This window comes from Scardinius erythrophthalmus (genome assembly GCF_964197995.2).
Source record: "Scardinius erythrophthalmus genome assembly, chromosome: 20".
Lineage (NCBI taxonomy): Eukaryota > Metazoa > Chordata > Actinopteri > Cypriniformes > Leuciscidae > Scardinius > Scardinius erythrophthalmus.
Window position 1 is genome coordinate 20781039 of NC_138240.1, and position 26582 is coordinate 20807620.

General features: G+C 38.0%; 1 protein-coding gene across 1 annotated transcript in view; it reads left to right on the plus strand.

Annotated features, from left to right (window-relative positions):
- The first annotated feature begins 6432 nt into the window (after positions 1 to 6432).
- The window catches only part of ncor2 (nuclear receptor corepressor 2), a 121705-nt gene continuing 101555 nt past the window's right edge, over positions 6433 to 26582 (plus strand). Inside the window, exon 1 of the mRNA XM_081349567.1 lies at positions 6433 to 6882. The gene's annotated coding sequence lies outside the window, so the exon portion shown is untranslated. The remainder of the gene's footprint in view (positions 6883 to 26582) is intronic.

The following is a 26582-nucleotide window of genomic DNA, read 5'->3' on the forward strand; positions in this document are numbered from 1 at the left end:
ATGCTATATATAACTCACACGCTGTTCCAAATATGTCTCCTCATTTTTATTATCACCGCTCAAAGCTTTTCCTATTACTTTTCCTTGTAGACTAATTATGTAATGCCTAAAATGGGTCCATCTTTCACAGTTTTGACGGGTGGCTTCATTTCCGCAGATGGGAAGTAACAAAGATGTGTGTGTGCGTGCTGGAAGACTTTGAGTAAACTGTGTGGCGAGAGTCTGGAATGTAGATGATCTGTCCGAGGAATCCAGCATGTGGAATTGTTATCACAGATGTGGCTGTGTGAAGTAACCATCCGCCTGAGCGTATCTAAATAAAAGCGGCGTTTTCTTTTTCTCTTTCTTGTCAGCCAAATTCATTTGTCACTTTTGTGCCATGGTAATGTCTTCAGCTGTATCAACAGGGTGAGCTACTTTGAGCGCCCTCCATCATTTCCAACCCCCTCTCTCCACCCGCTGCCTCTGTTGATGTTGCTCATCATTAATTTGAGCTGGCCTAATGGCTCTCTCCTAGATAACCACCAATTTAGAGGCTTTGAAATCAATAGCTTGTAACTAAAACTTTGCTTGCAGAAGAACCAGCAGGGATAAGACTTTGATGCCGGCTTAGATATAAATGTGTGTGCGCAGCTGAGCAGATTTTTTTTTTCCCGAAGCCTGACAGAACAAAAGAGCAGAAGAGGGAAGGCATTGTGGTGAGAAGGGACTTCCATTGCTTTGCTTCCAATGAATCTGAATGTTTTTTTTTTTTAGTTTAATATGCAGAGACAACTGAAAGTGCAATTCTCCCAAAGAAGTGGTAAAGACAGAAATTAAAAAATGGACTGTATTTAAATCCTAAATACATGTTCTTGGTCTTATTGGATGAGTGTTATTCTTAGGGAACAAGCTTTTTTTTTTTGGCCATGATAAAGATTTTTTTTTTTTAAATATGGTTTAAAAATTCTAAGAAATGTATTCTTTGTATGTTGGTTTCAAAAAAGAAGTAAAATCTTTTATCACATTTTCAAGAAATGTTTTAAGTTAAATTTGCATGAAATAGAAATTCACAATTTATTTTCTAAATGCATGATAATCTTATCTTAATGTGAATGTTTCATTTATGTATATTACTTTTTGAAAAAAATGTTTTGAGATCAAATCATTTATATTAATCAAATAAAAATGACGTATGCATTTCTTTCTTCTGCGGAACACAAAAGAAGATATTTTGAAGTTTGTTGGTAACCAAACAGTTTCGGTTCCCATTGACTTCCATTGTAAATTTTGTCCATATTTAATATTTCTGCAAAAATACCATTAATCCTAATGTTAACCAGAGCCAATTGGCAATTCAGTTTGAATTCATTCTGTAATGCCCATATTTCACCATTCATTTGTTTCCTGCCCTGCTTTTTGTGTGTGCGCTGAACATTCTGTTTTACTGTTACACAGTTCATCTTTCACTTCTCATCCAAATCCCTGAACTTGTTTTCCATGAGCAGTTTATTATAAGGAAACCACATAGCAATCTATTGCAAAACAATAAAAAGATGAAGTTATAATGGTCGGTGGAATATGATTGCAATATTTGATATACCCCGTTGGGTTTGCTTCTCTGTTAATCCACACACACAGGCAACTTTAACTGCTTTAACTTTATCGCAATACTGAGTAATTGCCATTGTAGAGATTTGGGTGAGATAACACCGTGACACTTTAGGCTCTGGGGAACTTTGATAAAATAAACAACCCTCTTTCCTCTTCAGTGGCAGGTGACCCAGGAGAGAGAGAAAGACGGAGGAATGGTGGTGCAGCCGCATGGATGGGTGGAAAACTGGATGGATAAAGAGAATGAAAAGACTGCGGAGCAGAAAGAAAAACAGAGCAAAAGAAAAACAAACCCTTCTGACATCATGGAGTCATTTGGAAACTGAATGTAGGTCAACCCAACCTGGCCTTGATGTTACTGTATTACACATAAGATACTTTTCCATGTAAATAATCAGATCAGATTGGCATAAATATATATTCCATCTGATCAAATCTGACTAGAAATCATTCTTTCAACATTATTCCTGAGTTAATTTGGCCTCTCCCTCGAGGCGAAAGAGCACTGGAACATCAAGCGTTTGAGGCGATGTGAAAAACCGACTGACTCATGATTATGAATGCCAATTCAGAGATTTCTTTTTTCTTTTTTCGCTGGCTCTCTGAAGGTTATCCTGACACACATCCATTGTAAATGTCAACATGCAAATCCGTAGACTCACACACAAGAGATTAGCACCACAGGGCAAAGATATGAGGTGGCTGTGTGTCAGAGAATCATCCTGTGAGATCACCGCCATATTGTTATACTTTAGAAAAGCGGAATCACATGTAATGAGCAGGCGAAGCTACGGATGCTTACAGTAAAAACCGCCGATTACACAAGGGCTTGAATAAAGGAGCTGCCCACACAAACAATATGCGCCTAGCGGGTCAACATCATTTACACAGAGGTATGGAAATGATACTCTGTTGACATATAAGACTCCTCAGGAAAGGTTGATTAATTCTGGAGCGTCACGGATGCGTAACTGTCGGTGCCTGATGGCCGTGGGTGGCTGAGCTGCAGAGAAAAGGATTCAGATCATTAGAGAAACCACAGGTCATTTACTGAGCCAACAGTGTGATCTCTCTGACACTATTCTTCAATGTTAAAACACTGTATCCACAGCTTGTCTCTCCACGGGCTTCAAATAGCCCAGATGTGGAGGGCCTGGAGAGACCGCTCAGGGGGTACAACACATTAGTGTCTGCAAGAGCCATTTGCGAAAGTGTGCATGTGTTTTCTGGAAGTGCAGTGATATTTCAGTTGGATGACAGAACCTCTGATATTTTGTTTGGCCATCTGTCATTACGCAAACCAAGGTTTGTGGTCTAAATAAGTTAGTCACAAATAAACGTATTTGGGAATTTTAGACAGTTTTGGTTCCCATTGTAGTTTTTGTCCATTCAATGAAAATCAATGGGAAACGAAACTGTTTGGTTACTAACATTATTTAGAACATCTTCCTTTATGTTCCACAGAAGAAACATAGGGTGAGTAAATGATGACATCATTTTCATTTTTTGGGTGGATTATACCATTAAATCTCACACAATAGACATACAGTGGGGGGAATAATCATTTGATCCCTTGCTGATTTTGTAAGTTTGCCCACTTACAAAGAAATGAAAGGTCTATAATTTTTATGGTAGGTTTATTTTAACGGTTAGAGACAGAATATCAACCAAAAACCCAATATATAAAGGTTAAAAATGTATTTGCATTTCAGTGAGTGAAATAAGTATTTGATCCCCAAGCAAAACGGGCCTTAGTACTTGTGGAGGAACTTTTGTTGGCAAGCACAGAGGTAAACCATTTCTTGTAGTTGGTCACCAGGTTTGCACACATCTCAGGAGAGATTTTGTTCTACTCCTCTTTACAGATACTCTCTAAATCCTTAAGGTTTCTTGGCTGTCGTTTGGCAACTCAACGTTTCGGCTCCCTCTAAATACAGATTTTCAGTAGGATTGAGGTCTGGAGATTGGCTTGGCCACTCCATGACCTTAATGTTCTTCTTCTTGAGTCACTCCTTTGTTGCCTTGGAGGTATGTTTTGGGTCATTGTCATGCTGGAAGACCCATCCAGGACCCATCTTCAGTGTTCTGGCTGAAGGAAGGAGGTTCTCGTCCAAGATTTGACAGTACATTTGACCCCGTCCATTGGCCCCTCAATACAGTGAAGTCGTCCTGTACCCTTAGCAGAGAAACAGCCCGAGAGCATAATGTTTCCACCTCCGTGCTTGACTGTAGAGATGGTGTTCTTGGGGTCATAGACTAGTCAGCATTTCTCTCTCTCCAAACACAGCGAGTTGAGTTGATGCCAAAGAGCTCGATATTGGCCTCATCTGACCACAGCACTTTCTCCCAAGCCTTCTCTGAACCATTAGATGTTCATTGGCAAACCTCAGATGGGCTTCTACATGTGCCTTCTTGAGCAGGGGGACCTTGCGGGCGCTGCAGGATTTCAATCCATTGCAGTGTAGTGTGTTACCAATTGTTTGCTTGGTGACTGTGGTCCCAACTGCCATGAGATCATTTACAAGCTCCTCCCGTGTAGATTTTGGGTTGATCCCTCACCTTTCTCATGATCATCCGTACCCCATGAGGCGAGATCTTGCATGGAGCTACAGACAGAGGGCGATTGATTTTTCATTTTGTATTTCTTCAATTTTTGAATAATCACATCAACAGGTATCCTTCTCTCCAAGCTTCTTGCTGATGATCTCGTAGCCCATTCCAGGCCTTGTGCAGGTCTACAATCTGGTCCCTGACGTTTGACAGCTCTTTGGTATTGCCCATGGAGGTGGAGAGGATGGAATAGAAGATACAGTCTCTGTGGACAGGTGTCCACTGACATTAGGACGTTAGGAGTACTTTCTTTAAGTGACAGGACTAAACTGTGTTCCACATGGCCACATAACCAATCTTGCTGTCAAATGCTAATCAATTTACAACCTTTATATAATTTGTTTTTCTGGATTTTTTGGTTGATATTCTGTCTCTATCCGTTAAAATAAACCTAGATTATAGACCCTTAATTTCTTTGTAAGTGGGCGAACTTACAAAATCAGCAGGGGATCAAATAATTATTTCCCCCACTGTATCTGCAAAAAGTTCAATTGCAGAACCTTCTCAGAGTAATTAGTATTATTTGATGATGGAAGTTTTTTTCCTAACAAAATTAAGTAAAAAAAAAGTAGAGTTTATGCTACTGAAACTGAGTTTAAACATTTGATTTATCATTTGAGGAGCCATTTTGAGCAATTATCATGTTCATTTTCTTACAACATTCTTAAAACATTACATAGGCTATTAATTTTTTTATGCATGGCTTGGCTACACAATTGCAATTATTTACTTGCAGTTGTCAGATCAATTCTATCTATCTATCTATCTATCTATCTATCTATCTATCTATCTATCTATCTATCTATCTATCTATCTATCTATCTATCTATCTATCTATCTATCTATCTATCAGTGACGTGCGGTGATGTCTTAAAGAGGCTAGGCACTGAGTTATGAAATATTACCTGATTTATTGTTTAAAGGCTAATAATACCAGTAAACATTACGCACAAGCGCGGCATATCAAGAAATGTACAAATCAGGATGTATATCGCGTGTATTCTCTCTCTCTCTCTCTCTCTCTCTCTCTCTCTCTCTCTCTCTCTCTCTCACACACACACACACACACACACGCACGTCGCACACACACAAGAGCGGCACAGGCACACACCGCGAGTAACAGTAGTTTATGTCCACTCCACTTCAGCATTAGAATGCAACCATTAATCCTTATTGTTGCACAGCGGCCAAAAGTAAAAGTAAAATCACACACCGCTCAATTGAATATGAAGTCAAATGGCTTGCATTAATTCAACCATATTTATCAATTCAATATTAAGCCCAAAATAGTTTTTGACTCACCAATCGGTAGATTATTTGTAGCCTACATCAAATTCATCCGCCGCCATTTCCTCATGAAGACGTCGATCACAGCTTTGTAAAACTCATCTTTACGGGCCTTAAGTTTGCACAGTCTCTGGCTCTCAATTTAAAACATTTAACTCTCTGATGACAGCCTTTTAACTCTGGTGCTGTCATTTTGGCTTTGAATTTGCCGCGGGGATTAGGCATGTAGGCTATCTGTGGTGTGTAACGTTAATCACGTTAGCTGCGCAAATGTCCAGTAATATCTTGATTTTAATTGGTCCATGTCTGATATGTTACGGAGATGTTACGGGCATACCATATTTACGTCCAAAGGCACAGCAGAGATGTGCTTTTTGACGTACATGTTAAAGAATACAGGATCGAAGTGCGCATGCGCAACATGGGTTTTTCGCTTGCCGTCTGCAATGAATGGACAGTAAAAGCACTGCTTATTCTACGATTTGTTTTTTATTTGATTATGCGTAACTGCTACATTTGTCATCATAACGTCTAAATAATTGGAATAACACACATATTGCATATATAAATCACAAGAATAAACAGTAAAAATACAAATACAAGTTTATTATTTAATAAACCATTTTATTTTTGAATTTTGGCAGGGTAGGCAGTGCCTAGTTTGCCTACCCAGACCGCACGTCACTGCTATCTATCTATCTATCTATCTATCTATCTATCTATCTATCTATCTATCTATCTATCTATCTATCTATCTATCTATCTATCTATCTATCTATCTATCTATCTATCTATCTATCTATCTATCTATCTATCTATCTATCTATCTATCTATCTATCTATCTATCTATCGTAATTTACATAGCAGTGGGACCTATTTTAAAAGCACTGGCCCTTTAAGAGCTGAGAAGCTGCACTTGACGTCCAGCAGACTATCGCTTTGCAAGCAGCACACAGCAGTCAGTCAGTCACACACACACACACACGGACTCAAGTCATCTTTGATCCGCAGAGATTCTCGTTCGGTCACTTCGTGTTTTTACAGCCACTGCTGCGAAAAACAACTAGACAAAATGGGCAGGAACTGCTCTTCTCGAATAACTGCCGTTTGGAGATAAGAGGGCGCAAACGCGAGTAAAACAGACGGCGGAGAAAGAAAAACAGACGAGGAGCGCGAGAAGGCCGAACCATTGAGGGAGCGCGAGAGCAGCTTAGTTTCTCACACGACAGAAGCGCGGCGCTCAAGTGGATTTGGGGCTCAAAGCAACGAGGACGAAAACACGCCCGTAGCAAGCCGTACATGTGGATTATTCGTGGACATTTCTTCATTTCTTTTCCCTCAGAAACTACATAAACCTCCAGTAGCGACAGACCTTCACCTTCCGCGGAGAGGTAAGTTACTACAAGACGGTTTGCCCACGAGTCTGTCAGCAGTTTATCGGTTTTAAGGGCGCCGAGAGTTCTCCGATCCGTTTGACGGAGAAACAGGGTCTGTCGGGGGTTAACGGTCGTTATTCCTTCACTGACCCTTGGCTAGATTGAATGAGCGTCGCTGCGCAAGGCGGAAATCAACCCCTCCATGAAGACTATTCGGCTAGTTAGCATAGCTAGCAGTGTTTATGCTTTAACGTTAGACGGAATGTCGCTAAATTTCACCCGGTGCGTTACGTTATGTTTTCAGCTAGCTCTCTACAATTATATACAATGTTTTTGGCCAAGCACACTGTCACCGTTGAGCGTTTTTTTTTTTTTTTTTTTGGTTTGAGCTAACGTTAGTTGAGTTAGCTCCTATGTGGTATTGAATGCTTAGCTAACGTTAGTTCTGTAGTAACGCTGCCGGGTGCAAGCAGAGGATGAGGCGTGTATTTTCAGTCTGTTTTGAATGTGTCTTCGTTGTTAATCAGATTAACTTAGATCAGTGGTATTTAGGATTTCTTGTCAACTTCTTATTATTGTACGTGTCTAGGTGCTGCAACATGGTCCTGGTTTATTAGAAAGAATAGCGCTACATATAATGTTGTTTCATATAACGTTAGAGCTTCGAACAAAATCGTTTTGTTAATTGACTGCTCTACTGATTTAGTAAAATAATTTTGGGTTAACGTTAGATTGACACAGATCTTATGAAATATACGTAAGAAATAAATGTGTGTGTATGTATATATGTATATGTATACTATAGCGCCTATCAAATGCTTATCCCCCACTATACAGATAACATTAAGGGCTAAAGTGCATTAGTGCATGGGAATAGCCTTCAGACTTCAACAATATGTGGTTTGTGAGCCCATATTTAGAGCTGGAGCTCGTGCAGTGACGTACTGAACTGCGATTATTTGTGTAGCACTTCACAAGTCTCTACACTGCCTCACTGTTCCATTGTTTTCGTGTGAAGCAGAGACTTTGGTTTCCTTCATTGTACTGTAAATATCGCTCAGAAAGTGTTGAAGTCTTGCGTAAACACGATGGTATAACATCTTTTGTGCACCTCCCCGCCCCCTTCACAAAGCTCTCGACGAGGCTGCGACTGTACTCGCTCGCTTTCCATTTCTCGGATGTTGTTATTAAGGCTCAATAAATCATAGTGGATACCAAATGCTTGTCAACAGCTGTTGATTTGCACATGAAAGGCAGTGGAATGTGAAAAATGGAGGCCACACAGCTTAAGTGTATTAGTGTAATTGGACATGGGCCAGCAGAGTTTTTTTTTCCTTCTTTTTCTCTTGAGCAGCATTCTTTCCCACTGTACATCAGAAGAGAACAAAGCACAGTGTCATAAGTGGACCAGCGAGATGCCTGAACCCAAAACATAACTGGCCTCAGACAACCTCTTTGCTCTGCAGGGCCGCCAGGACTCATGGCCAGAAAACAACAGATTTGTTTTGGACTCGAATCAACTCCAGTTCCACCCTCTGTGTTGAGTTTTGAGTTATGATATTCTTTCTCCCTCTCCTCTCTGCTCCATTCAGATTAGCGATAAGCATTGCAAATAAATGAGTTTGTCTTTAAGCATTGTCTGGTGAAATGCGCAGCTAGTTTACCACTTTATCTCTGTCCATTTTCAAAATGCTTTGCATAAACTCTAATACATGGTGCACAGCAGTTTTGCAGCTGCAAGCTTTATTACAGCAGGCCTTTTCGCTAATTTATGTCAGATGCCTTGTTTCTCCTTGTATGAACTGCGGAACATGCTCAAGTAGTATTCAGGGACAAGATAAGGAGTTGATAGCGTACAAAGTGTTTATCCTTGACCATTCTTCATTTTGATAAACGAGCAGCTAGAGTGGTGCATCGAAGGAAATTAACTATATGCAAAATGCTTTCTTTGTAAGCAGGCTTCTTGGCTTCCCATCATGCTGTCACTCTTTGTATTGACTGTGGTGGACCACTTTGCTGAGTTGGCTGTGTTGTAATGGGTGGGTTTTGCCCCATTGCAGTGCTGCCTCTAAAAGGCTCCAGAAGATCTGCTCCTGCAGTCACTGTGCAAATGTTATTGATTCATTGTGGAAGAGAGCTTTGCTATTCATTAAAGGTGTTCATCATCATCAGCCATGGCCATGTAGACTATATTTACACATTATTAAAGGTATAGTGGAGGATTTTCCCGAATTTTAGAAAAGAACTGCCTTCTCCACTTTTTGGAAAAATGCACATGCGTAACACTTTTACTAGCAGTGATTTTAAATGGATTTCTCCAAATAGCATGCCAAACTTTACCTGTCAAGTAGAAACTTTGCGACTGAGGCATCAGTGGGAAGCCCAATCTGTGTTTTGAGTGCACGCCATCGTGTGAATCGTGTGCACAAGCACGTACGACGGCCTTACGTAAACATATCACCAGAATGATTGACACTTAGGAGGACCAATAGTCTTGATGATCCACCTGGAAAAAGAAAATCCTCTGCTATACCTTTAATGTTTATATATTAAACTAATGTTCAAATGTTTGAGCTCGTTATTGTTTTTTTAAATGTTGAAAAATCTCTTATGCTCGCTAAAGCCCAAATTATATTTCCGGCGTCGTTTTGTAGTTAATTAGCATAAGTTTGTTGCTTTAAGAGCACTTTACTATAATTATCTTTTAAAAAATTTTTTCACTACTTTCATAAAGCATTTTTACAGGTGGTTCTGTTTAAGACAGGCTAAAAGCATTCTCCTTTCACCCACCTTTGTGTTGAGCTCTGTTGCCTGCTTTCAGCATCAGTTGTGTCATATCAGGCACAGTTAGATAAGACAGAATTGCTGGAGTTCCCCCAGTGGTGGAGTGCTATCAGCATGACGTAACCACTAGTGTGTAATGTTGACACTGCTGTGTTTGTTAGCTTAGTGAGGCAATAGTATCTGCTGTTGATGGCACCATATCTGGTGAGACGTTTATGCAGATCAGTCATGTATTGGTCCAAAATATTTTTCTATTTCCTTTTGACATGCATTGAGTGAGATCAAGTCATTGTTCTGCTATTTGGAGTCATAAAAGTAAAAAAATTGCTTGTTTTTGTTATAGTTTTAGTGTGAGTGTTGAAGGGTGAAATGGACAATCTCTATATATTGGAGCAAAACTACATGGTAATAAAGCTGTAAAGTCAAGTTTGTTTGCTTTTAGACAAAATGCACTATTGCAGAATGTTACTTAATCTTAATGTATGACTTGATTCGATCAGAATTGAGCCTGACTGATCCCATTAGCTAAGGCAGAGTCTTGAACTAACTCCCATGGCATCTGTCCTGCACTAGTGGTGGTCAGTGAGTGTTGTAAACATGTGCCCATGGCCAAGTGTTTGATTGCTAAAAAAAGGCCAGAGTAAATAGGCTGCAAATACCATTAAGACTATTTGACTAATGGCTACATGCCAAAGGTCATGGAGCCTTTGTTTTTACTGCAAGGGATGTGCATGTTGACGTTGTTGGTAGTGGGTGGGTGGTGTTTTGAACCATTTGAATGCATTATAAGAAGGCAATTTGATCTTAAGTGTCTGGTGGAGTGTGGAGTGGATAGCACAGAGGCATTCTGGGTGTTTTAGAAGAAGTCCTTGATCTGACATCAATTTTGTATGTGGTCAGAATGGAGTACCAGTGCTGAGTGCCCCATTAAAGTTCAGCAAATGCACTGTCAGTGTCCACCACTCCCCGCAGCCCTTCACAAGGATTGGGCAAACAGACACTACTCACCTCTCCTCTATTCTCAGACGCCTCCCGTTTTATCTCTACAATCAGTTCCTCTTTCTTTGTTACACAATGGTGACTTGCTACACAGCTTAAAATAACAGCAAAGTCTTTCAGATTTTTACTGCTGATTTTGACCTGCATATACTTGAATATAAGCAAACGTATGCATGCCCGTTCTGTCGATATGATAATTTCGTCCAAGCACTGCTGACAGGTTTACCCTGTTTGATTTGACTGTAGAAGCTGATTATCACATGAACCCATCATATTCACATCAGCACAGCAGCATTTTGTGAGTAGTTCCTGCTAAGCAAAAGAGAGCTATTTCAACTTCCTTTTTACCTACAGCTTTATTTGTTTGTTCTGTGTTTATGAATAGTGAGCAATCTTAGTCAGAATACATTCTGATCACTTCTCACCTCAAATGTTTAATCAGTCGGTTTAAAAACAGATTCTCTAAGAAAGTGAATGTCCGTAGTGCGGCTGTAGTGTACCGATGTATTAAACTAGTCGTGTTCGGGTGCACGCTCAGCGTTTGTGCTCTTTGTAAGAGTTCTGTAGTTGTCAGCAGTGGTGTCAAGTGCAAGTGGTCTTGCAGTGGTGGCGGTCTGTGGAGAAAGTCAGTGTTTGTCTGCACAACCACATCAATAGCAGCTGCTACTTCTCTGACATTTTTAGTAATCTGGAGAGAAGCCAGCTAGAGGGACTAAAAATGTAGGTGCGCGGCGTGTCTGTATGCGTTCATGTGACACTGGGTGTCAAGTACAGCACGTATTCAGATAGTGATTGTGGTGTCGAGTGCTGGGGATAGACTGTATTGAGTGATAGAATGTATTTGTGTGTTCTACTGAGCCACATGAGCCCTGTGCGTTCCTGACATTGAGTTGACTGCAGGCACAGTATGAATGCAGGCTCTTGTTTTTGTAGAGCAACCGAATTGTTTATTAAATTGAATGAGCAGTTGAAGCTTCTGCTGTCATTTGATGTTGAAACTAAAAATCACTATGAAAAGGCACTTGTGTTTGAATTAGAGCCCGACCGATATATCGGCGGGCCGATATTATCGGCTGATATTAGGCATTTTCCTAACTATCGGTATCGGCATTTATAACGGCCGATAAATTAATATTTTAAAAAATGCAGCGTGCAGTGATTTATGTAAGGATGGTGCTGCCAATAAAGCACCTAAAAGCTGTTACAAAGAACTGGCAAAAAATAACAGCCGCGTCCGGTGTAGACACAGTGTTAAAGCTCATTCTGCTACGTTACAACATCAAGCAATATTCTAATAATTTATGTAATTATAACACTTTATATAGGGCCATTTTGCATTAAAAGTAGCCAGATGGAGACGCGACACGTTAAGAATTAATACACTTTTAGTAAACTACAGAACAGCGCGAGCAGGAAGCGGCGCACCTCACGTGGGCAGAGAACGGACACTGTTAGTGATATAAAACGCACACACACAGGTCTGTTAAATTAAGCAATACTTTTAAAGGTCCCGTTGCATGCGATTCCATGTTTCAAACTTTAGTTAGTGTGTAATGTTGCTGTTAGAGCATAAATAATATCTGTAAAATTATAAAGCTCAAAGTTCAATGCCAAGCGAGATATTTTATTTAACAGAAGTTGACTACAAAAAACGGCTCGATTGGACTACACCCCTCTACATCCTGCATTAGTGACATCACCAGAACCGTTTCTTGACTAACCTCCGCCCACAGGAATGCTCCCTCAACTCTACTGGTTACTTGCGCACTTCTTATAACTTAGCCTACTGTGTTTACTCAGCTCTTACGGTGATTTTCTGAAGTAAAACTGACGCTTCATCTTTTGTGTGATGTACAATAAACTTTATTAAACTCATCAGTACATGTTTGATCATCATTCAGACAGCAGACTTGTAGGTTATTAATAAATAATGGATACATAGCCTACAAGCAGATGACAAATACGTTATAATAACCGTAATTAAACTACTAAACCATACCTGTTTCATCTCTATACAGCAATCTGACTCTGTAGGCATTATTGTCCGACTCGAAATGAACGCCGTTACTGAGAGTTTCTGATATTATCATCATTCCGTGAGATGAATTTTTCCTGACAGACTGAGCACGAGCTCATGAAGCTCCGCCCCCTGTGCCGTCCAGCAGCAGCTCATTTGCATTTAAAGGGGACACACTGAAACAGGTCGTTTTTCTGAGCCCCAAAAAATGTCAATTTAAACATGCTGTAAAAAATGATCTGTTGGGTATTTTGAGTTCAAACTTCACATACACACTCTGGGGACATCAGAGACTTATTTTACATCTTGTGAAAAGGGGCATAGAACGGGACCTTTAAGGTAGTCTAATATTTTTCTGACTAACAAAATTACTGACACAGTAAAGGGTAGATTTAAATAAAGAAAAACGAAATTTAAATAAAGAAATTAAACGAAATTTAAATAAAGAAATTAAGCGAAATTTAAATAAAGAAATTAAACGAAATTTAAATAAAGAAATTAAACGAAATTTAAATAAAGAAAAACGAAATTTAAATAAAGAAATTAAACGAAGTTTAAATAAAGAAATTAAACGAAATTTAAATAAAGAAATTAAACGAAATTTAAATAAAAAAACGAAATTTAAATAAAGAAATTAAACGAAATTTAAATAAAGAAATTAAACGAAATTTAAATAAAGAAAAACGAAATTAAGTTAAATTAAAAAACGAGATTAATTTAGATTGATAATAACAAGTAAAAAGGCTAATACATTTTGTTTCTATTATTCTATTTTCCACAATGTCAAAGCAACACAGCTTAATCCAAAACACAAGCTGAGACATGCACTTCGTCCATACAAACTCCACTGTTCTGCGCTCTTGCCAGAGAAGACTTGCGCGTCGGTTCTATTTCTGGCATGCACGCGTTTTCCGCGTGGCTCGAGCCGCGCCTGAGAGACGCGTGTCTCACGCAGGCAGTGTGCAAACTCCAACCTGTTAACATGGGAGCCGAAATAAAACGGCCATGCCACGCAGTCAGTGTGTCGCTGGCCTTATTCAAGCGCGAATGAGAACCGTTTCGCTGGGGATCCCAGATGTGAAAAAAACAACAACAAATATTCGAATGTCAAATTTTCAAATCGAATACCAACCCACCGAACGAATATTCGGGTCCAGCCCTATAGCTTAGTTTCACGTTTAGTACATTTTGCTTACTACTTATTTAAAATAGTATAAAACTACTGTACATATGTAATTATAAACGTTTTCACTATGATATTATTAATTTTACTTTACTAAAAAGATCTGAGTTCTTCCTCCTCACTGGCAGATATTAGAGAAATTAAGATTAAAAATAGAAGAGTATTTAGAATATAATATAATATAAAATGCAATGCAAACTAGTTTGGTTACAGCTCAAATTCTCATTCTATCATTAACCCTGCCTCCATTACATATCTTTGTCACACAAGTGTTTAATCACCACATTTGAGTTATCATTGCAAAACGTTTATATATTTATTCTGTTTATACTGTGTATTATATATACAGTAGCCTACCCAACAAAAGTTTGTACACACCAATTGGAAAGTGTGTCCAAACTTACTGTACTATAATACACATAAATAATATTGCTACTGTATTATAATACACACACAAATAATATCGGCCGATATATCGGTATCTGGCTTTTTTTTATCGGTATCGGCATCGGCACCCAAAAATCCATATCGGTCGGGCTCTAGTTTGAATATTGCAGTATTATAAATTGTGTATCTGTGCATATCATTATTTTTTTTTTATTCATACACCCTCATAATCTTTAATCAAAATAACTTCCTCTTGAAGTGACTTCTCTTCTCTGATGACGTGTTCACTGTCGAAAGGGAGGGCGGGACAACCTGTCAAGCATCAATCCAATCATTCCCAGTGGATAAAATTAAGCCCGGACATAAATATTTTTTCTTGTTCGAGAAGCTGTTTCACTCAGATATACCCTAGCTCACAATAGGGAAAAGTATATATCAACTTCAATTTCATGCCAATTTGAAACAAGAGATGCTTCTTCAGTTTAGTTATTCAGCCAAGGGGACACAGATTATGCAAATAATCTCAAAATTATCAAATTTGGGCATATATATATATATATATATATATGTATATATTAGAGGTGTAATGGTACACAAAACTGACAGCTTGGTACGTACCTCGGTTTTGATATCACTGTTCGGTACGGTTCGGTACAGCAGGGGGGAGAAAAATTAATTCTTTAAATTAATTCAGTTATAATTAAAAGTTTCTTAAGGATAAACAATTATCTCTGCTAATGCTGTAAACTATATAGCCTAGGCCTAGGTAGCCCTTACTTGCACATTACTATAATATAAAAGGGAGCCCAAACTATCAGCCTAAATTCAGTTGCTACTTATTTTTAGACGTATCAAATTACATGCAAACATGTAAACTGCACATACAGTTTTGCATTAACTTCTAAATTTAATTTTATGTTTTTACTCCAATTTGTTGTTGAAATATAATCATTTACACACTGGCTGTCATTTTCATGACAGATATTTTAAACATACATTAAAGTATCACATCAGCATTCATCATCATTACTCCAGTCTTCAGTGTCACATGATCCTTCAGAAATCATTCTAATAAGCTGATTTGCTGCTCAAGAGACAATGTTTTTTTTTTCAGAAATCAATTCAGCAAGGATGTTTGATCAAAAGTTAAAGACATTTATAATGTTACAAAATATTATATTTCAAATTAAATAGAACTTTCTATTCATCAAAGAAATCAAAATTGTCCACAACTTTTTTCAACATTGATAATAGTAATGTTAATTGACAAATCTGCAATTTACATGTTTCAACATTGATGATAATAATGAATGTTTTTTGAGCATCAAATCAGTATATTAGAATGATTTCTGAAGGATCATGTGACACTGAAGACTAGAGTAATTATGCTGAAAATTCAGCTTTGCACCACAGGAATAAAGTATGTTTTAAAATATATTAAAATAGAAAACGGTTATCATAATATGGTTGTCATAATATTTAACAATATAGCCTAACTCTTTATTTTTTTATTTTTAATCAAATAAATGCTGTGTATTGGCCCATCACTAATTAGTTACACTTTTGGTAAAAGTAATCAGCAAATGCCCTGATGGCTGTGATATGAAGTTATCATTGAAAACGAAAAAATTGTCAATAAAATCTGTTGAATGCTTTCTGAAGTTTGCAAGCAATGTTTTATATTTGATAACAATAATACACAAATTACAAGTATCTTTTTGTTTCTAAGTGTATTAGTTTGGTGATGTATCTCTCAGGTTTCAGACTGTGCCTTTTGAGCAACTCAGTTATTTTTTAGCTTGCATGTGATTTTAACTCTTTAACTGACTAATTCACACAGTGTTTATATTCCCTGTTTTATCATCTCTTTGAGTGGATCTTTTTTCCAGTCTCTGTATCTAATGTCTGTGTTTTGAGTTAAGCTCAGCTGTTCTCTGAATGCTCGCGACACCCTTTTGCACTTCGACCTGAATATCAGAGTAGAGTTAAGTCTGTGTGTGGGCCGACTGTCATCTGTCTGATGTGTTTTCTTCATTACCTTACATTATCCTCAGCAGCAGTTGTACGGGTGTAGTGTATTGGTTGTGACTCTCTGTGCCTCTGGGTTTTGTACTCAACTGGCCCATTATGAAACAAGCAACTGCTCATGAAACAGGATGTGAGGGGTGGACAGATTTTGCGTAGCAGAGCATATAGCAGCTGTTTGTGTGAAAGAGCTGGCGAAATTGACAGATGCGTGTGAAGATGAATAGAAAAAGGCTGCACCTTCCTGTTATCAGCCACTTACTGCTGACCTCAAGGATCTTCTTTCTCCACACAAGTCACTCTGAAATATAAATGCCAGCTTCAGGATTTCCTTGCATAATACGAGATAGGAAATATTGAGTGTGTTGAATTAGCCCAGTGATGTAACATTGTATCCATGTACGAAAAGCTTGTTTTCCGCAAGTACAATAATTGAGGAAAACATAAAAAAAAAAATATTTATGAGTAATATTACCTTTTAATTTCCTGTAAACCTTTGTAAAATACTCCACACAACCACATGTAACGTTATACATGTCATCGGCCTCTATAGTTGATGAGTGCAGCAATACAGCATATTTTATATTGTTTTAACATCTATACACCATTGCCTACATTTAAACTCATATAGGCTAACAAAAATATTAGAAGTTAAAAACAATTTTTTTTAAAAGTGATTCAAGTGTAATCAACCGGTCTGTTATCCAATTTCCACCGGATCAGCGCTGGTTCTCGTGCCGGAGATGGACTCGTGTTCTGCGGGTGAACTTTGAACTTCAGACCGCCGTTCTGCGTTTCACTCATATCCGAAAAATGCTGCGACGCGACTGACTCCATAACTTGCCAATAAACAAACAGTGCACAGTTCTGAGGACATTTTATCATCCAAATTAATTATATTCATTATCTTTAGGAATAAAGTCGTGAAGGCATCAGGCATTTCAATCTGCAAAAAGACAGATGTGACACTCGTTTAGGTGACTCACATTGCGTCCAGTATGTTGTTTTGCATTAAATAAAATGATTTAAAGCACAGTAATGATTTTATAGATAAAATAAAACATGCACACACCTGAATTTCACAAAGGAAATGCACCAATTCTGCAATGCTGAGAAGAGAAGAAGAGTCTGTTCTGGAGACTGAAGAGAGTTCAAACAGCGCGCGCTCACTCAACCGTTGAGTTGTAGTCACTTCAGAGGGGTGCATTATTTTAATTGAGTAAACTTACTCAATTTCATAAGAATGTGTTAAATATATTAATAATATTAATTTTAATATTTTTGGGGTTCTTGAAACAGATCATTTTTATTCTCCATTCTCAAATATTTTGATAGAAATTTCACAAATATATTAAGTGTATTATAAATAAATAATTGGTAAATAAATAAATAAATAAATTCCTTTTGTGAAAAAAAAAACTAAATTTGAGACAAAATGAACTGTTGGATTTTGTGTCAATTATTTTGGTATGTTTAACTCAAACAATCAAGTAAATTCTATTCAGAGATTTTATTAAGTTAATAAAGTTAATTATTACTGTGATATTTACTAAGCCACTGAATTATGTTTTAGAGTGTAGCTTATGCTTTTCAAATGAACAAAATCATGGGGGTCAGTTAAAAATCAAGAGAGGTAGGAAATGTAATCAGTTTGAGATGAAGGATGGCCGTGGGCAAGACAGTGGAAATAGCCTGTTGGAAAAATCCCTCTGTCACATCCTATGTCCCATTGTTTTCTTCTCAAGCCTGTAGGATGTCCAGAGTGGCCCATTTAGAGATATGAGCTGGCCGCAGCTCTGCATTTGGGATTTAAATGTCTTTACCATCATCCATTTAAATCTCCAAGTGCTTGTTCTTAAGCTGTAATAAATTCTTTAGTCCTCATGTCATTTAGCTTGAATACTCCAGGTCTCTGTTCTTTACCTGGTGTCTTGTACGAGGGCTGTAGCTTGTGGATTCTGTATGGTAGTTGGTTCCAGTATGAGTTTGCAATGTGTGTGAGTGAGTTTCTGGCAGCATAATAAAGTATTGACTCATGTGGAGGAGTGCCCAAGTCTTTACTGGAAGAGACGCTGTGCTTTCTATCAGTGTCTGTTGATCTAATATCAGCAGCAGTCTACAGTGAGGAGAGGTTGACTGATTTATCTATGTTAATCAGCACCGACAACAGCTTTCAGATATCTGCCAATATGAACTGATAATAGATGTTATTTTCCCCTCAATATAACACATGACTGCATTCTGCACAGAGCCATTCACTCAAAATTAATGCTTTTGACAGTGATTCAACACAGAAAATCTAAGGTATGTATAGGCCTACATGTTGTTGTTAAATTAGTCATTAGCTGCTCAAAAGGTACTCTCCATCTACAGTACATTGTTAGACAAAATCTGACTCGAATTTTTAGGTCATGCTTTGTCAGTCGATGTGATTGTGATTGTGATTTCTATCCATCTGGTCAGATTGATGCATTTAGCAAGATATGTTTCATTTACCTGTTTGTGAGGAGCAGACTTTTCAAAAAGAAGTGTTTGGTGTATTTCAAGCTAAATAGTGTAACATGTTCTTTTTGGGTTGCACAAAAAGCTGCACATTTCACATAGACATTGGTGATGTCACTAACCCGGGAGGAATGTCCTGTAGTTCCTACCAGCCATTTGTTGTAGGCCTTAAAAAGCTATTTCCTTAAAAGCAAATATCTCCCTTTGCTTTGAACTTTGAGCATTGTAACTTTGCAGATGTTGTTTATGCTCAAACAGCAATATTACACACTAACCAAAGTTAGAAAAGTGAAATCATAATCAACCTCCCCTTTAATTTATGAATTAACATTCTCTTGATTTGTGTTTGTTGAAAGTGCAATAATTCTGATGAAATGTAAAAATACATTTCATCAAATGACAACAATCATTGTGATTCATTATCAGTGTAACCATTATGCAGCATGACCAGTTTTCATTGACTAAAACATGACTAAACAACAACAGGACAAGGTTGTCTAAATAGGATGAAAACTAAGAAGTACATTTGACTAAATAAAAAAAATTGCTGACAAAATGAACATTGCCTCTAGGCCTGGGCTGCCCCATCAGAGGCAGACAGTGCCAAGAGACTAAGACATTCAGCACACGTATACACTACACGTCAAATGTTTAGTGGTGGGGTGGTATGATTTCTAAATGGTTTTTGAATAGTTTTGAATACTCCAATCAAAACACCCACCACGCTCTCCCAGCTAATTAGGTGCTGAGACCTGTACAAAAATGCAAAAAAGGTCTGCACTCTAAGAATACTCTGTTACAAACAGGAGAGAAAGATTGTACAAACGTTTCAGCTCTTTGCCTTCGTCAGTGTCACTTTTTGGAAATGTGTTAGTGTTTTCATCTGAAAGGGCTTCATGGAGTTTCATATGGAGTGTGTTAGATTGTAGACCAATGTTATCGGTCTTTAGATCATTAAGTTAACCCTCTGGGCCCTATAAGGGTATTTTGGGGCCCTGAAGAAGTTTTGACGTGCCCTGACATTTGACAATGGCTAAAGTCTGATTAAACTGTATTCAGCACAATCAGAGCTACAGTAATATGTGAGCAACATGTTCATAAAAGTTTGTAGTTTTGAGAAAATAACATTTATGCGTAGTTTTAAAAAATAAAATAAATTTTAGTCACTGAAATAAGGCCATCTAACACATAGTAAACATTTGTTCACAAGGCTTTTCAAAACTGGATCTTGTTGCCTAGAGTTTTTTCTTCAAAACAATGTGAAAAAAAAATCATCCTGGTCACTTCATACAAAACAATATAGTCATTTAACTTTTGTAAGACACTAATTGTCAGAATGACAGATATGCAGGGAGGGTGTGAAACATCATAAATAATGCTGTGATTCACACCTGAAGAGACAAATACCCTCCCCTGGGAATATCAATGAATGTGAGGAGACTTAATGATTGAATGTATTGTTTTGGCTTATTCACAAAATCAATTTTAAGTAGGGGTGCACGATATTGACAAAAAGTGATATTGCGATATCGATAATGAATATTGCGATATCGATATGAATTTCGATATTTTTAAACATGTAAAACTACAAAAGTTAGGGGAAAACGCATCAAAATAGATTCATAACAAATAAAACAAGTTTCCTTACAACATAGGGTTTATTGAGCGCATTCGAGACGGATTTGAATCTGATCGCTGAAACCACTTCAGGAGGAGATCTGGGCCGCATTCCAGACAAAACTGGACGAAGTGTAAATGCATCTGGTTGTTGAAACCACATATGTAAAATGTACTCCTCCCAAAAACACAAAAAAAATAAACGTGTGAGAACGTGCTATAGGCTACATGTCATGTTATGGCCAGATATGACGACGCTACGTCTGCAACACGCATCACCGCATGAGCAGCTGAGCATCTACCGGTCAAGCCAACGCGAAACTATCGCAAATCAAAGTGAAAGTAAGTTGCAGACGCTTTACACACAAGTATCTTCATTAAAAGTAAAGAAGTGAAATGATCTTACCAGGGCTGTTGCCGTTCTCTATTAGTGCGGTATTTGATTTTGACATTTTAGCTGATGATATATATAATGCAGCTCATAACTGTGTTCGGTGACGTGAACTCCATTAAATCTGCATATAGCGCGGGAATTGAAGATCGAATTTATATCCGTTTTGCAAAAAACACATTTATGTGAACAGGTGTAAAAGGAATCGTTTTGATAAATTAGATAGCTATCCGATCTGTGATGATAACGCATGAAGTGGCCAGGTGGCCTGATGTTTATACTTGCGCGCTGGTGTGTGCGTCAAGCTGGCAAGTGTGTGTGTTGTGGGGACTGTGTGGTAGAGCAAGGGAGAAGTGAAACAAAGTGTCTCCCCTGTTCTTTCTGACCACTGTTGGAAATCTGTAGCATGAAAAGTTAAACCCTCTCCTTGATAGAACCAGGAAAAGTATATAAGTAGAACCAGGAAATCAGTCGGGGGAAATGCAACGGTGCATGTCGGACAGGACGCATCATAAACAAAATATCGCATAAATATCGCGAGACTTTCGATATGATATCGAGCAACGTGATATCGCGATAACGATATTGATTCGATATATCGTGCACCCCTAATTTTAAGTTGAAAGAAGTAAGCTGACTATACATTTTGTTTACACAAAGACTTTACTTAAAAACTTTAGACCTACACTATCGTTCAAAAGTTTTAGATCTGTACGTTTTTTCTGTACGGTAGTGAATAATGTTACAATAGATTTCTTTTATCATACACAACGGTTTTCAATCGAGGTCAACCGATGTCACTAGCTTTAAAAATGAAACTTTGCCAGCTAATGAATACATAAAAGTGGCCAGCTGTATATAATCTAATTCAAATAGATGGGAACAATTGCGACATAAAACATTTGGGTCAGGTTTGCGTGTGTTTTTGTCACATTGTTTTAACCGCTTGAGGTACTAATCTTAGAGTCCTCACAGCCTCGACAGCAAACATACTTCTGTTCTTTCTCTGCTAATGCAGCATCTAGTCAACAAATTAATTACTTTATAAGGATATGGCAACATGGACTGGAGTGTTCTGTAAGTCATACCATTTAGCTGTCAGTGTTTTAAATGCGCATCTGAAGTGTCAGCGCTCTCCGTGCAGTGTGTTCTCTCCGTGCAGGCGTGCAGCCTCACGTGTTACAATAAACAACACGAGTCGCCAGTGATAGTTTTTAGTTGTCCTCTAGAGGCCGCTCTCATTCTGTATAATGCCAGCAGTCTCTTCTCAGCGCTCTGATACTGTGTACAGCACACTCTTCTCAGCCGCTTCAGCAACGGACAAACTATCGGTGTGGATTTTTGCCGATAACGATAGTTCCACCAATCAACTATCAGTACCGATATATCGGCAAAACCGATGAATCGGTCGACCTCTAGTTTTCAACATTCATAATAATAAGAAATGTTTCTTGAGAAATGTAAATGTAAAACTGAAAACTGGAGAAATAAATAACATCACAGGAATAAATTGCATTTTAAAAATATATCCAAATAGAAGTCTGGAAAAATCCAACGGATATAAATAAAAACTTACTCATCTGGAATCCACAGCTAGATCAAGTCGCTATTTAAAATGCAAACGTTCATTGTCGTAGTCCCGCTCTTCTTCTGAGGAAAATGCGATCTCTTCGTCACTATCCAGGACGAGCTGAAGAGCTTCCTCACCTGTCTAGCGTGCCATCTCCTAAACGTGCAGGAAACTGAATGAAACTTATGATGAAAGGCATTGTTGGGGGCGTTTACCATTTCGCATAAATCACCTCAACACATTATCTTATGAATAGGGCGCTCTGCGCGTGGTGTGACCACATTAACGATAATTAGCTGAGCCAGGAGAAACTGTACATCTCTTTAGTTTTATACAGAATACATTGCAGGAGAATTTTTGTTTTAAATGTGAATTGTTTTATTTAAAAGCAGACATTTCAAGCTTTCTTTAGATGTTAGTTTTTATCTTTGTGTGATTATTCGCTGAGTTTCAGTTCATTATTCTGACGTCTTTCAGAAAGTTTCTTGCGGAGACCGCGACAGAAAGCGAAAGCTGAAAGCGCACCCTGTTTATTCTATTTATTTCACAAAAACACAAGGATTTGTTGTTATTGTGAGTGTACACATATAAAAGACCCTTTATAGTGTATAAAGACTTATATGTATGGCCAAAAATGACTGAGTATTTTAAGTTGTTTAAGCTGTCATGAGGAAAAAATCCAGTAGAACGCGCCGGCGCGTTCTTCAGGCTCAGCGGGTGATATCTGATGATATCATGCTAACAGAATGCCACAGGGTTGTTTGGGTGCACGTGGATAAACAGCACAAAAGCAACTATCACTGTAAGTTACGGATCTTCCTCTCTATCTTAATCTCTTCTCAAATCTCTCCACCATGTTAGTTCAGAGTGCATTAACTTTGTAATATACAACTTTTTAAACATTTTTAAGAGCAAAGGTGTTATTAGTAAATGTTGAAATTAGCTTTTAGTATTAGTAAGTCCTGTAGAAGTTGTATTAATTGTTCATGTTCACTAATGTTAACAAATGAAACCTTAATGTGAAGCGTTAACAAAAGTTGTTTTTGGTTTATGCCTAAAAGTGGAAATCTTTGCAGAAAATGTGATCAGATAAGCATTAATTTAGCTGACTGCAACAAACAGGCATTTGAGCACACATTTCTGATAGCCTAGGATGCGATAAACTGCAAAGAGAGAAGAAATCGGGGTCACCGTGTTTAGAAACACGCATGCACTCAGCAAGCATCAAGCAGAGGAGGTTTAAGAAAAGAAGAGGGGGAGTGGAGAGATTGTGAAGTTACCTTCAGCAACCCTGACCCTTGGTTTCATTTCTGCACAAAAGACGACAGACAAAATCACTTAGAGAATTGAGACTTTCCCAATTCCAAAGGCCCCTCTCCCCAGCCTCTCTCTAATGTCCATTCATAGCTTTACTGTAAAGTCTTCATCTGTGACGTCTCTCTCTCCAGACTGTGGAGGATGTGAGTGCTTGGCTCAGAGGGAAATTCCAGACTGCTAAGAAGAGGCTTGCAGGTTATTGATGGTGGAATCTCATTTTCTGCTCGGCCGCTGCTGAAAAATGATTGTTTGAAGCAGCTTTGGCAGACAAAGGGTATCTCTGCCGACAGCCAGCGGGAGTGTGTTTGGAGTGCTAGGAGAGAGACTGCTGGTGTTCCCCTGCTAACTGTGTGCCTTTTATTTTGGTGAGAGGAAGCGGGTGGAGATGTTTATCAACCGCATACAAACACACACACACACACAGAAGCACACCTGATGCAACTCTCATTCATCCTGTGGGAGGGATTGAGATGTGTGCATGGCTGTGTTTGTTTGTGGTGTTCAGTGGCTTTTAATCTGCACCTAAGACTATTTATGTACGTATTAGTGGTGGAACGGATCACAAAATTCACGGTTCAGATCATTTACATAATTTATAATTTTTTGGTATCAGCATATATATATATATATATATATATATATATATATATATATATATATATATATATATATATATATATATATATATATATTAGGGATGTTAACGATTAATCGACGATCGATTAATTGTTGATAATACATTTAATCGATAACTTATCGATCGTCGATTAAGCAGGTTCATGTGCAACCGCAAAACATGTAAGCTAAAGCGAGTGCGCCGGAGTTATGTTTCGGACCATTTTACACCTTCATCGTGACTAAGTTTGCATGTGCATTCGCAGCCTTTTGTTTTGTGCAAATGTAAGTTTTAATATTGTGTTTATTTTGTGTAGGCCTATATCTGATTTATCTCATACAGGATGAATCTGGTTAAGAATTAACACTGTAGTAAAGCGTGCCGGTGATCAGCTTCAGTGCGTGCAGCTCAAACGGTAATGCACAACTAACAATGACTATGATTGGGACTGTCATATTACATAACATTGTAAGGAGAACAATATTGTAATAAAACATTGTGAATTATTTGGGTTTAGTTGCCGTGTTTCATTAGCCTGGAAATCCAGACCTAAATCTAAAAGATTAATGGTCTGGCGTCGACTAATGAAAATCTCCCAGCTCGAGGGGCGGCACCAAGCGTGCATTTGAAAATCTCACTGCACGCAATTGGATAACACTACGACCAATCACAACAATAAACCCCAGCTACCAGCAGAGCTAACTGGTAGATTAGACTCTTACCGTATCCGGTTGGCAAAGCAGCAAAAACGTCCTTCTTGCAAAGGAACGATTCGAGCAGCGTCTTCTGTTCCTGTTTTAGATAAAAAGCCAAGTCTAACTCGATCATTGTAGCGGCCAAAGCCGTTTCAAACAACTGATGTTCATCCATAGCCATCTTGCAATGTTTACTAATGACTTCGACATCACAGCGCTGTCGTCTTCTGTTTAGCTCGCCTCTGGCCCGCCTATATCAGATAACCCGATGTGATTGGTGCAGCTCAGATCGAGGGCCATATTTAATGAGCATCATTACTCCAAACCAGAGTAACTCGCTAAGCAAATTCAACTTGTGCTCCCGCGAGAACTCTGGATTACCAGAGTAGTGTTGCATCGCGTTGCTCCAAGAAGAGTGCGTCCACAACATGAGTCATTTTGAATGGTACCTAACTTAGTTCAAGTTAGTTCAACTTGTGCATTCGCGTCATTTTGTGCAGATATAATTTGTAATATGTTTATTTTGTAAATGTATATCTGATTAATCTCATATATCTCATAACTTTGCTTTTCATTTATTACTTAAAGCTCACTTGAATTTCTTCGATACTACATCAAAAACTACTAGCCTAACTGATAAAGTTGAAACATTATTTAAAACAAGTGAACAGTCAGTAATAAAATAAGAACAAATACACTAATTACAAGCAGAGATGAATACTAAATAAAGTTATAAAGTCTAACAGTAGTATTCAGGTACAGAAATTAATTTTAACGTAAAGGGTAACGCAACATTCTCATTTTCCACTAGATATTTTCCTCTATATCTCATCAGCAATTTCAATTTTGGCACGCTTTGCAGCAGCTGACCACTAAGAAGCGAATGTACAGTGACGTGACATGACTGCCAGATTCAAACTCTGCTTTTGCGCTATGGCTGGCCCTGAGCCAAAGACGGACGCGCTCAGCGTTTGTGAACTAAAGACTGTTATTAGGCCTATATAATTTTAGTGATATTATTATTATTATTATTATTAATATTTTGTAATTGTATGGTTTTTAGTGTTATTAGTGTTATTAAATGTTTTGTTGCTGTGCTATGGAAATAAAATGCTGACGAAAAACGATGCCGTTTTCATCTTGGCTCAAACAACAACTGTATAAGAATGATGCGTCTCTTATAACAAGCACTCTTGACAATTTGTGAATGGATCACCTTGCAATTCAGTTTTGATGTGGGATGTAGTTTTGTAGTCTGGTTTAAAAACATGTTCTTTGAGGAGTCCTCATACGCGCGTGTCGTGATGTCGCAAGTGTGGTTATGTAGTGATGTTGTTATGAATTTAGGCAAGGCAAATTAATTGTAGGTCCTAATATTAATTTAATAACACTAGACTAATAATAATAATAATAATAATACTTATTACATTAATAAATTTTAAAACATTAAAAAAGCCAATTATCGTTTTGATATCGTCAAAGCCATATGCCATCAGTGATATCTCTGACTATCATCGATACACGATACTATCGTCTAGCGGCACAACCCTAGTTAAAACCTGTTTTTTGCATAGTTTATCTACCATCTTCATCTCTTTGTCCAAGTGACAAT